The sequence below is a fragment of the Anas acuta genome, chromosome 13, assembly GCF_963932015.1.
Source record: "Anas acuta chromosome 13, bAnaAcu1.1, whole genome shotgun sequence".
Taxonomy (NCBI): Eukaryota; Metazoa; Chordata; class Aves; order Anseriformes; family Anatidae; genus Anas; species Anas acuta.
In genome coordinates this window covers 3961948-3971569 of record NC_088991.1, presented here as the reverse complement: position 1 = coordinate 3971569, position 9622 = coordinate 3961948, and the positions used below count along the sequence as shown (strand labels likewise).

General features: G+C 45.4%; 1 long non-coding RNA gene across 3 annotated transcripts in view; it reads left to right on the top strand.

Moving 5' to 3' along the window:
- The window catches only part of LOC137863444 (uncharacterized), a 32997-nt gene extending 24370 nt beyond the window's left edge, over positions 1-8627 (top strand). For 2 of the 3 annotated variants that reach the window (XR_011100902.1, XR_011100900.1), the window contains exon 2: positions 3874-8627. This is a non-coding gene — a long non-coding RNA (uncharacterized lncRNA). The remainder of the gene's footprint in view (positions 1-3873) is intronic. The other variant, XR_011100899.1, reaches the window with a different exon arrangement.
- Positions 8628-9622: the final 995 nt, after the last annotated feature.

The window sequence follows — 9622 nt, the reverse complement described above, 5'->3', positions numbered from 1 at the left end:
CACTATTTAGCTAAATAACAGATAGTCTCTATAAAAACCCTGATTCCTCCACACTTTTGCACCGGGTTGAACCTTCTGAAAACCAGGACTTTATACAGCAGCTTTGATTGCTGATTTATCTCACAATTCCTTTGTTGTCATATCATATGCATTGCCCTATATTGCAGCCTGTGTCACGATTCCCTGCTAGGTACATAGCAATGAAAATACAGTGATAAATCAGAAGGAATACTGTGTGCATTTTTCCCTGGAATCTGTGCAATTACTCCTTTACAAAAAAACTACCTGACAGCACCTCCAAACCCTGGACATGTGTCCTTTTATTTCAGAAGAAATAAGTGAGAGCTCTATTTAACTGGGAATTATATTGCTGGATGATTTATGAGACCCAGAAGAGGCAGGCATGTGTTGAAATCCTGCAACCCAGCTTTCTATACAATGCTAATGAGCAGTCCTGAAATGAAAGCCTCTCTCTCCCTGTCCATGCAACACAGCTTCTCTGCTCAGCTCTTTTTCCCTTTGTTGATTTTGCAGTAAATTATCTCTCTCTTTTGTGGGACCAAGCTGCTGTTTGCTGGATGGGCACACTTAGATTTCTTGTTTCCTTTGTAGCAGGGTATAATAAAGACAGATGAATTTTAGATAATGCCACAATGTATACCAGCTGAAGCTGATGAATGCTTGAGTGACTGATTGCTGAATTCCTGAATTGTTGAGAAGCGTGTAAGGCTTTCTCCCTATGTAAATTTTGGGCCAGTCAATGACAAATTTGTGTGACATAAATGAAGGTGTACAAATTGCCTTGGAAATACCCAGAGATATGAACCCAGTGAACATAATTTTTCAAGCAGTCGTTAAGAATTGGGGGCTGAAGAGTAGAGAGCTCATTAGGCTCCTTCCTTTGAATTATTTGACCTGTGCACCAAGCTTTGCATCTGCTCATTTTACACATCTTTCTCATAATAGTCCCACAGCAATCCTCGAGTGAAATTTGGTTTTAACAAGGAGCGAGTAAGATATCGGAATGATTGTTAGTGGCTATAATCTGTATGTTTCTTTAGGGATTCTTCTGTTATCCAAATTCATGAATCCTGTGAACAAACTAAAGTATACTTTGGGTCTTTAAACATTTATTTCAGTGCAGCTGCAGTGAATGGAGAGAGCTGGGCTCTCCTCTCCCCCACGTTGCTTTTGCAGCAGACACATCCCAGAGTGGTTTATTCAAGTCCTCAGCTGCAAAGATCTTCCATCATTCGTGTCTGTTTGTGTGGGGGAGGGCCAGGGCCAAGCACAGGGCTCTTTTGCTGATGAAAATCATGTTTATTGAACCCTAGAAAGAGCCGTGATTTGGTAGGTGCCTGTGCACACGTCAAAGATGACAGAGAAAACAGAAACTGTGTCTTAGTTTGTAGTATTAGGGGCAGAAAGTGTGTTAAATTAGAGCAGACTGAGCTCAGAGCTGAGTCCGAAATGCATTGTGTGACTGGACACGCTTTCCACCTCTTGTTTAGAGGTCAAAGTTAATACCAGCTCACCAGTCACCTATTTATTAGCATCCTTACCTTTTCTCCTGTTAAAATAACTTCTCTCCTCTGCCCACATGATTAATCCCTGCCTGGATGCGAATTTGGCTGACAGAGCTGTTGTGCTGGCCCAAGGCAGCTTGGCTTGCCAGGACTTTCATTAGCTTCAAGGGAAAGTTTGGGGAAGTTCACCCATTTCACCCTGTGGATGACTGCTAGAAACCTGTACCAGGTGGCTTAGAAATCAACTCAGCACCGTGAGCTTCTAGCAGCATTCAGTACATTTGGCAGTAATACTCATACTTAGCACTTCTGTATTTTCAAGACACTTCCCAGTTAGTCAGTCCCTTGGTGAGGTGCAGTCAGACGGCACTGAAGAGGACTGCCAAGCATCCCATTTTCCAGCAGCTTTTTCTGCAGTGCAGCTACTCACAGGATAGATACCTCCTAGAACAGGTGCCCAGGCCCTCTCCAACCTCAGAAGCCACAAAGTCCAATTTCCCAGGTGCCCAGCTGCTATTAGACCTTCCACATGGAAAAAGACCTGTTCTTTACCCTTCCTGCCTTCCTCATCCCCTGCCCCAGCCATCCAGAGGTGCTAGGAGGAGGCCCCTTGCTGCCATGAGGAGAGCTAGGTAACTGGAACTGCCTGTGGTGGTTGCTTTGGGAGTTGTTCCTGCAAAGACTGGGATGGTTCCTGGTTTGCAGCTAGACCCGTACAAATGCTAGAAACAAGAGGGTAGAAAATACTTACCCTCTTGGAGGAGATACTGAAACAAGCGACAGCACTTGGTGCTGTTTGTCTTGGCGGAGTGGAATCTGCTGTTTTTATTTGAATGTGTTTTGTTTTTATAGCCACAGCAGACGATCTATACCACAAACAGGCATGTGGAAAACATTAAAAAAAAATAATGTCATGTTTCAGTAGGTTTTAGAACTGCAGCCTAGTGCATGTTTGGACTTACAGATATTTATTGCTCGTTCAGATTTGCATGAAATAGGTCTAGCTGCCATCAGCTTTACAGGAGAATATCTATAGTCCATTGGATGGAAACCAGCAAAGGAAGTTTCCTGGAGCTTGTTTCTTGCTTAGGCCACTAAGGGTCCCAAGCAAATATACTGACTTGTCTTTGCATCATTTCTATTTCAGCTGAAGGGAGAATCGTTACTACCACTCCCCCACAAACAATCTGTCAATACAAAGTGCTACGCAAATGCACGCGGTCACGAGCCCACTGCTTCAGCAGGGCTGGCTGCCTTTCCCCCTCTGCATTCCCACGCAATCTTGTTTTGTCCAGTGCAGTGTGCCTCAAAATGCTTCTGTGTTTGGACTGAAAGAGTTGTGTTGTTTTGAAAGGCTTTGGGCTATTTTGACAATTTGGCTTTGTTTTGAACTTCAAAAATTCTGCAATGCTTTCATTTATTTATACAAACTCATTCTCCCACAGATAACTGAAGAAATTCAGCCTGGTCTGAAGTTCCTGTTAATTTTTAGGAACACTTCTGATTTGCCTTACTGTTGTCAGTGAACAGCTACATTGTCCTGCAGAGAATTCTGTCTGAAGCAGTCCTAAGCTATATTTTAATGAGTGAGCTCGTGAAGAAGGTTGTTGCAGATCCCCCAAATGGTTAAACACCACTCACAGAAGAGACTTGCAGTGCTCTAGTTAAGTTGCTGAGATCTAGCTCAGGTAGGGCCAGATGGCAGAGCGGGGGCTTATGTAGAGACCCCTGGCAGGGAGGTTTATCTAAAAAGCAGGTTCCACCTGGATCCAGGCTTAAAGTACAATGCAGCCACCCTCCACCAAGGTCCCACACACATCCTTGTGGACCCTGACAAAAATCAGTTGAGCACTGAGTTAGGGACAGAACTTAAAACAGAGCCTGCTCTCCAGCCCATGGTCTAGAATATTATGATTATTTTCTTGTAAGTAGGACAGCTCTTGCAGCAATGCCTATTTTTAGGGAGTTCAGCACAATTCCAAGACCCAGGAGCTTCAGGTAAGTCTGGAGAAGCTTTCAGATGTGCTGATCATCAGTTTTTGGCTGGCCAGTTGCTAAGAGACAACCTGAGAGGTGCTCACATGGTGGTGAGCCACTCTGTTTTAGTCACTTAAAGAAGACACTTGATTTAGCACTAAGAATCAAACTTGTCTTACAGCCCATCTGCACTGCTTACCGGATGATTTTAGCACGATTGATGACAATGCGTAGTAATTGCTAATAACTGGACCTTATTTTATTGACAAGATAACAAGGAGACTAGGTTGTTTCTCTGTGTGATGGACAAATAACGCATGTGGACAGTTCAGCTTTTGCTGAGAACAGAATTTTGTTCTTTCCTTCATAGCACGGCTGTTTCCTCAGGGGAGACTCAGCATGGACCTCAGCATCAAAACCAACACCTGAACTGTGGTGCATGCATGAAATGTGCACGTTTTGTGCTTTGGTGCTCTGCCTAGTTCTGAAACTCAGGATATTCTTGACGGAGCCTGAAAATCTACTTGTTCACGTTTTATTCCCACGTTTCTCCACAGTCTGGCTCCATGCTCTGGCTGTGGACAGCTTAGCACTGCCTTCAGTGCCACTTAACAAGGGTCTACGGGCAAGTGGGTGAGTCACTTATAAGGTACTGGACATGCCGTCGCCACAAAGCCCATCTCAGCCCACCCAGAGCTGGGCCTCTCTGTGCAGAGAACCCTTTGACTCCTGTGGGCCTCACAAAGATTTCTGCCTGCAGGAATAGCTTGCAGCATTGAGGCTTAGATGTGATTCCCTGAAAGGTGCTTCACAGCACAGATGATGCCAAGGAGAGTCTTAGACACAGTCACACATGTTAAAACATGTGCCTTTCCTCCTGTTACGGCTCAAGATACCCCCTGAACTTGCCAGGCAGCACCGTGATTATGAAGCTGATCAGTAAGAAGCTTTTTCTTCAGGGCTCATCCTGAGCAGAACTTTCCTAAAGCTGGAAGTCGTTGTTATGCAGGGTGGTATTTTGGTCTGGGCCCAGAGCTAGCACTCAGGTATTCACTAACTCACTCTTGGCAGGGGCCCATGAGGCATTACTTTCATAATCTTTAAAGCATGAACAGATACTACCTGAATTCCAACCAAGTCCTCCCAGGCAGACCGTAAAGCTGAATGTACAGGGGTAGAGTATTGGGAATGCTAGCTGCAAAACAGTTAAACCCTTCCCTGAAGTCTCGGATGTCACATTATTTGCATGATTCACAGTTAACAGATGGGCTTATGCCTATATTCAGGGGGACCATTCTTCAATTGCAATCATTAAATAATAATTATGACAGGTTATACTGAAAGGAAAACAATTTTGTGATGACCCCATTACATCATTTTTTATTTCTTTGGTTTGTTTGTTTTAGTTCCAGTCTTAAAGAAGAAAATCCCTTTTCTCAGTTCTCATTTGCAAAATATGCAGCTAAGAGGACTTTGCCCACCCACACACTTCAACATTTCAGATATCAGTATTTCCATCCAGGGCTGGATGAACTCTTTCTAAACCCGTCTGGAGGAAACATGGTTGAAATCTTTGCAGCAAGAGAGTGAAAAACAGTAGTAGATGCAAACACTGCCATCTCTGCTCTGCCACCATTTTTCACTGCAGTTTTGAATAAACTGTTCAAATAATCTGTTCTATGCAGGAAAGCACAGCACAGAAATCCTCACCCACTGCCAAGAGTTAGCAGAGTTACCAAGCTAAAAAATTCTTCAAACGATAAAAAAGGTCCTTGCTGCATAGCATTGGATTAAAGGGCATTGGAGTAAATCTTCCAGGAGTTCAGATTATCTCACATACATCTGCTTCAGAGCTTCTGACACCTTCATCTGGAGACACTCAATCTGGCCTTGCTCAAGCATGGGACTTGAACTGGACCATGGGCCTGAAAAAGTGTGTGGTATCTGTGCTGCTCCTCCCCGTTTTCTCTGCCTGTGGCTACCCCTACAACACAGGAAAATTCAGTTTACAATAAGATGTTCCTGACAGCCTCTGTGTGCTGAGGATTCTGCTGCAGAGGGATATGACGTGTATCCTGGGGCAAATTTCAACATCGCAAATCAGTCTGGGAATAAGGCCTCAATTACATGCAGATTTAACCTGCAGGTGGGCACGGGAGCCCCTTGGTGCTTATCGTGGAAAACAGTCAAGGTCATCAGAGTGGGAGCTTTACTCCTTTACTGTATTGTACTCCTTTGCTTCATAAAACAGCCATTCAGGTATTTCTTTTTAATCCACTTCCCAGGAGTGACCCTTCCCAATAGCAGCATCCCTTCTCTTGCCTCAAGTCCCTAAGTCGTGCTCCTGCCTCTGCCTCAAAGCACCTGTACCCTAACATCTGCTGCTTATGGCCAAAGAGCCTCAGAGCTCTGTGCTGGGGCATAGGCCCCATGCATTGCTCTGCCCCTGTGCAGCCGTATCCCAATTTATGCTACGACACTGACGGAGCAGGGAAAGAGTTATGGCACAAACAATTTTGAAATCTGTGATTCACTGGATGAAAAGACAATACACTATTGTTTGCCAGCTTAGGTACAACAGTAGGAACCTAACATTACCAGTGAATTCTGCTTAGAGATGGATCTCGAGCCCTAGTTCCAAAGTTAAATCTCTCAGAGTACCGAAGAGGAGCAGAGAAGGCAGCGTGAAGCCAAACGAAGAACAACCGCACAGTGTGACTGTGTTTGTTCTCACTGTTTCACTAGAGGCCTCTTCATACGACAGCTTTTAGCATGTACTCCTTTCCAACAACACTGGAGACAGGATGTCAGCTGAGACAGACTCGGTCTGAGCTGTGACGGCTGTTGCTGTGTATTTATGGTACAGCCAGGGGTGTTTCCATTTAATGCCTGTCTGATAGCAGTCACAAGTTCCCTCTTCCCCAGCCTCTGGGTCAGTAACAGAACAAGCTCACCGGCCAGTTCCACTTAATTACTGTTCGGTTTTGGTGAAACAAAGAATAAATGTTGCTCTGTGACCGTGTGCTTAACTAATGTGCCTGGTTATTAATAGCCAGCTTTGGTTCCCCCCCCCAGCCTGTGTGCCACAAAATACATTTCCCTACTGTCTCCAGGATCAAGCTGTCTGGGAAGCCACTGTTCTGTGAGGAGACTGGACAAAGACCTTTTTGAACTTCCTTCCATTTTAACAGAAGACTGATCTCCCTCTTTATTTTTAGCATGTTATCAACAAAAGTTGCTTTATTGCTTCGCTGTTCATAGATGAGGACATAGTTCTGATATGGACAAACAGCTCTACCCAGAAAAATTCCCCACATTGTTCTCCCGCATGGCACACATGAAATGCACTGCTTGGTTGTCTGGTTCTTCTCCTCGCAGGCCTCTCATGCCCACCACTCCACACAACCTCTCAGCTCCTGCTGAAAGCAGGAGGTGTTATCCATGCCCCAAATCCACATTCCCAGACTCTCCCAGCCTCTTAAAACCCAGGCTTCTCTAGTTCCCAGGCATCAGATCCAAACACTGACCATTTGCAGATCTTGTACTACACTCAGGTGATGCTCTTGAAGAGGCTTCTTGTCCTGGGCAGCTGTAGGAAGACTCATTGCTGGGCATCAGTGGCCGAAGAAGATGTGCATTGCACAGGGGAGAAGACTGAAAAGAGAGACCTTCTGGATGCCATGCTACTGCTGAAAACGAGCCTTTTCTCTGGTGGGTCCCTCTTATTATTTCAATAGCTATTCCATGTATTTACTTTAAAGGACTTGAAAATTCATACATCCATTCTCCATACATCTGCATGACTCCCACTGGAGACACAAAGGCATTAAACCCTTCCCCTGACAACAGCTGTAGGAAATATTGTGTCATTGCTTCATTTCTACTTCTTGAAGAGAGAGCCTTTTGCTACTTTACCTGCTAATGCCAACAGAATCCCTGTATCCACTTCCTAGGATTTGAGGCTTGTGCAATAGAAGGCACAGTATCTGCTTCTCCATGCAATTTATCATTAATATTTCTTCCTGCTTCAACTCTTCTAATGACAAGTTCAAAACAATTAAGGAAAAGAGTAAATGTAGGAATAATTCAACAAGCTGCTGGTCCCAGGCTGTAACAGGAGCATGTACAGTGGTTATGATGTGCTGGGACTCTAGCAGGGGTCAGTCCTGCTAAGATTATCCTGGGAATAAATGTGTGCACTTAAATGATATTACAGTGTAAGAAATTAGACCTCTGAGGTCCACTGCTTTAAAATGAGGAAATCTCAACTTCCATGATCTTGGAGCAGACCCAAAATCAACAGCTATAAGATTTTTTTACGCCACTCTGTAGACATCTCTTCATGTGGACCCCACCAGCCTGCAGTGAGTGCTCTGCCTCGCCTAGGGCAAATGACTGAGTTAATCAGCTGGGTAACTGAAGAGGTCATTCACGTATTGGTCAGATTCAAAGCCTCTGTATTGATAACCAAAGCTTGTGATAGCAATGCTTTGCTGGGCTGCACCATGGTCACTCCTTGGCAGAGCCTCAGTTTCCTCAGCTGGGCACTTTTCCATCATCTCTGTGCTCGGTTCCCAGAACTGGGCTTCTTGAAGGAGTTGTTTGTGAATGTGATGCTGCTGACTTCATCCCTCACACTGCAGCTAGCTCCCGGCCTGCACACTGAGTGCAGTCCTGAGCACCAAAGGGAACTTTGCTGCACTTTAACATCACCCCCAGGGGCTGGAGCTAACCTTTGTGCATCCCCTGCTAGGCTGACGTTAGCATAGGGACTGGTTCTTTGACCATTAGCCCAGCCACCAGCTCTTGATGTACTCCCGGTTCCATGACTGCCAAAGCTGAGTTGCAGAGTTCTGGGCGCTAGCAGACAGCTTGCAGCACCCAAAGGTGCTGTGTCCTTGGGGTTGCATTACCCTGCCAAACATCATCAGGTGGCAGAGCTGCAGGAATTCACCGTATCAGTGTTGGATGTTAGCACTGCCAAAGCCCTGAGCCTGCAGCCAGGTGTGGGCTGGTGTAGCCCACTGACAAGTTCTGGTCATTCCGCACGGAGCAGAGTTTGGCCTGTTAGCCATGGCTCACAGGCTTTGTAGTTTACAATATAGCAGCTCGTGCTTGTGATGCTGGAGCAGCCTCGTTCAAAACCCGCTGGCAGTCAAGATAAATGCTTTTACAAGGATGGAAGGGAGCTGGTCTACAATTTGGTCAGTTCCTCAAGTCTGAACTACCCCTTCTTACTTTAGCACCATTTGTGTCTGCAATCCGCAGCCCCGACTCCTGCCCCGCTTAGATTTCTTTCTTTTTCCTTATATCATTGTACAGAAAGCTGTGCATTGTCCATCCTTCTTCTTTCCAAGCCATCATTCCCCACCCCCAGCCCACCTCAGGCTCACACAAAGTTCACGGGAGCAGAGCCAATTCACCGCAATGTTCATATTTCAGCGAGTGGGTCATATTGGACAGCACTGCAGTGCAAATGCAGCAGTGGGCAGCTGTTTCCCATTTATTCACATGTAACCTTCACAGCACTGTCAGCAGAATATTAAACAAGGTTTTAGCATCTGCTTTTTTGGTTGGTTGGGTATCAGCCAACTGCTCCTGAATTCCAAGATTGACTAAGTGTCTGCATATCTCATTAGCAGGGTTAGCAAATGTTTATCACTCAGTGCCACAGCAAAACCTCAGCCACCCTTAGCTCCTCTGCAGAACATTATTGTTGGTCGCAAGTATCTGATTCTTGTGGCTTCTTTTACCAGGGCCCAGCATGAGCTTTCCTCTGTTTCCTAGGGACTGTAGGAAAGCTCCAGGCCATACCAGACTGAAAAGAAATGGCCACTCTCACCAAAATGAATGTACCTTTTCTTGGTCAAAAAAAACAACCAACCAAACAAACAAGAAGCTTTAGCCTGCCCCCCAGCTGTTTTAAACCACAGTACAGAATTAACTGGGGACAGTGCAAAAAATTACTGTCTGATTGACTCTTGCTGGCCCCAAATGACATCCAGGAATTCACATCTGTGTTCCAGGTATAACCCCAAGGACATTCTGGAAAGTCACCGTCTGTGGTGGTAGGCTGCAGCTCCTTCAAGCTTCCTTGCACCGGTCAATTCACACCCAGC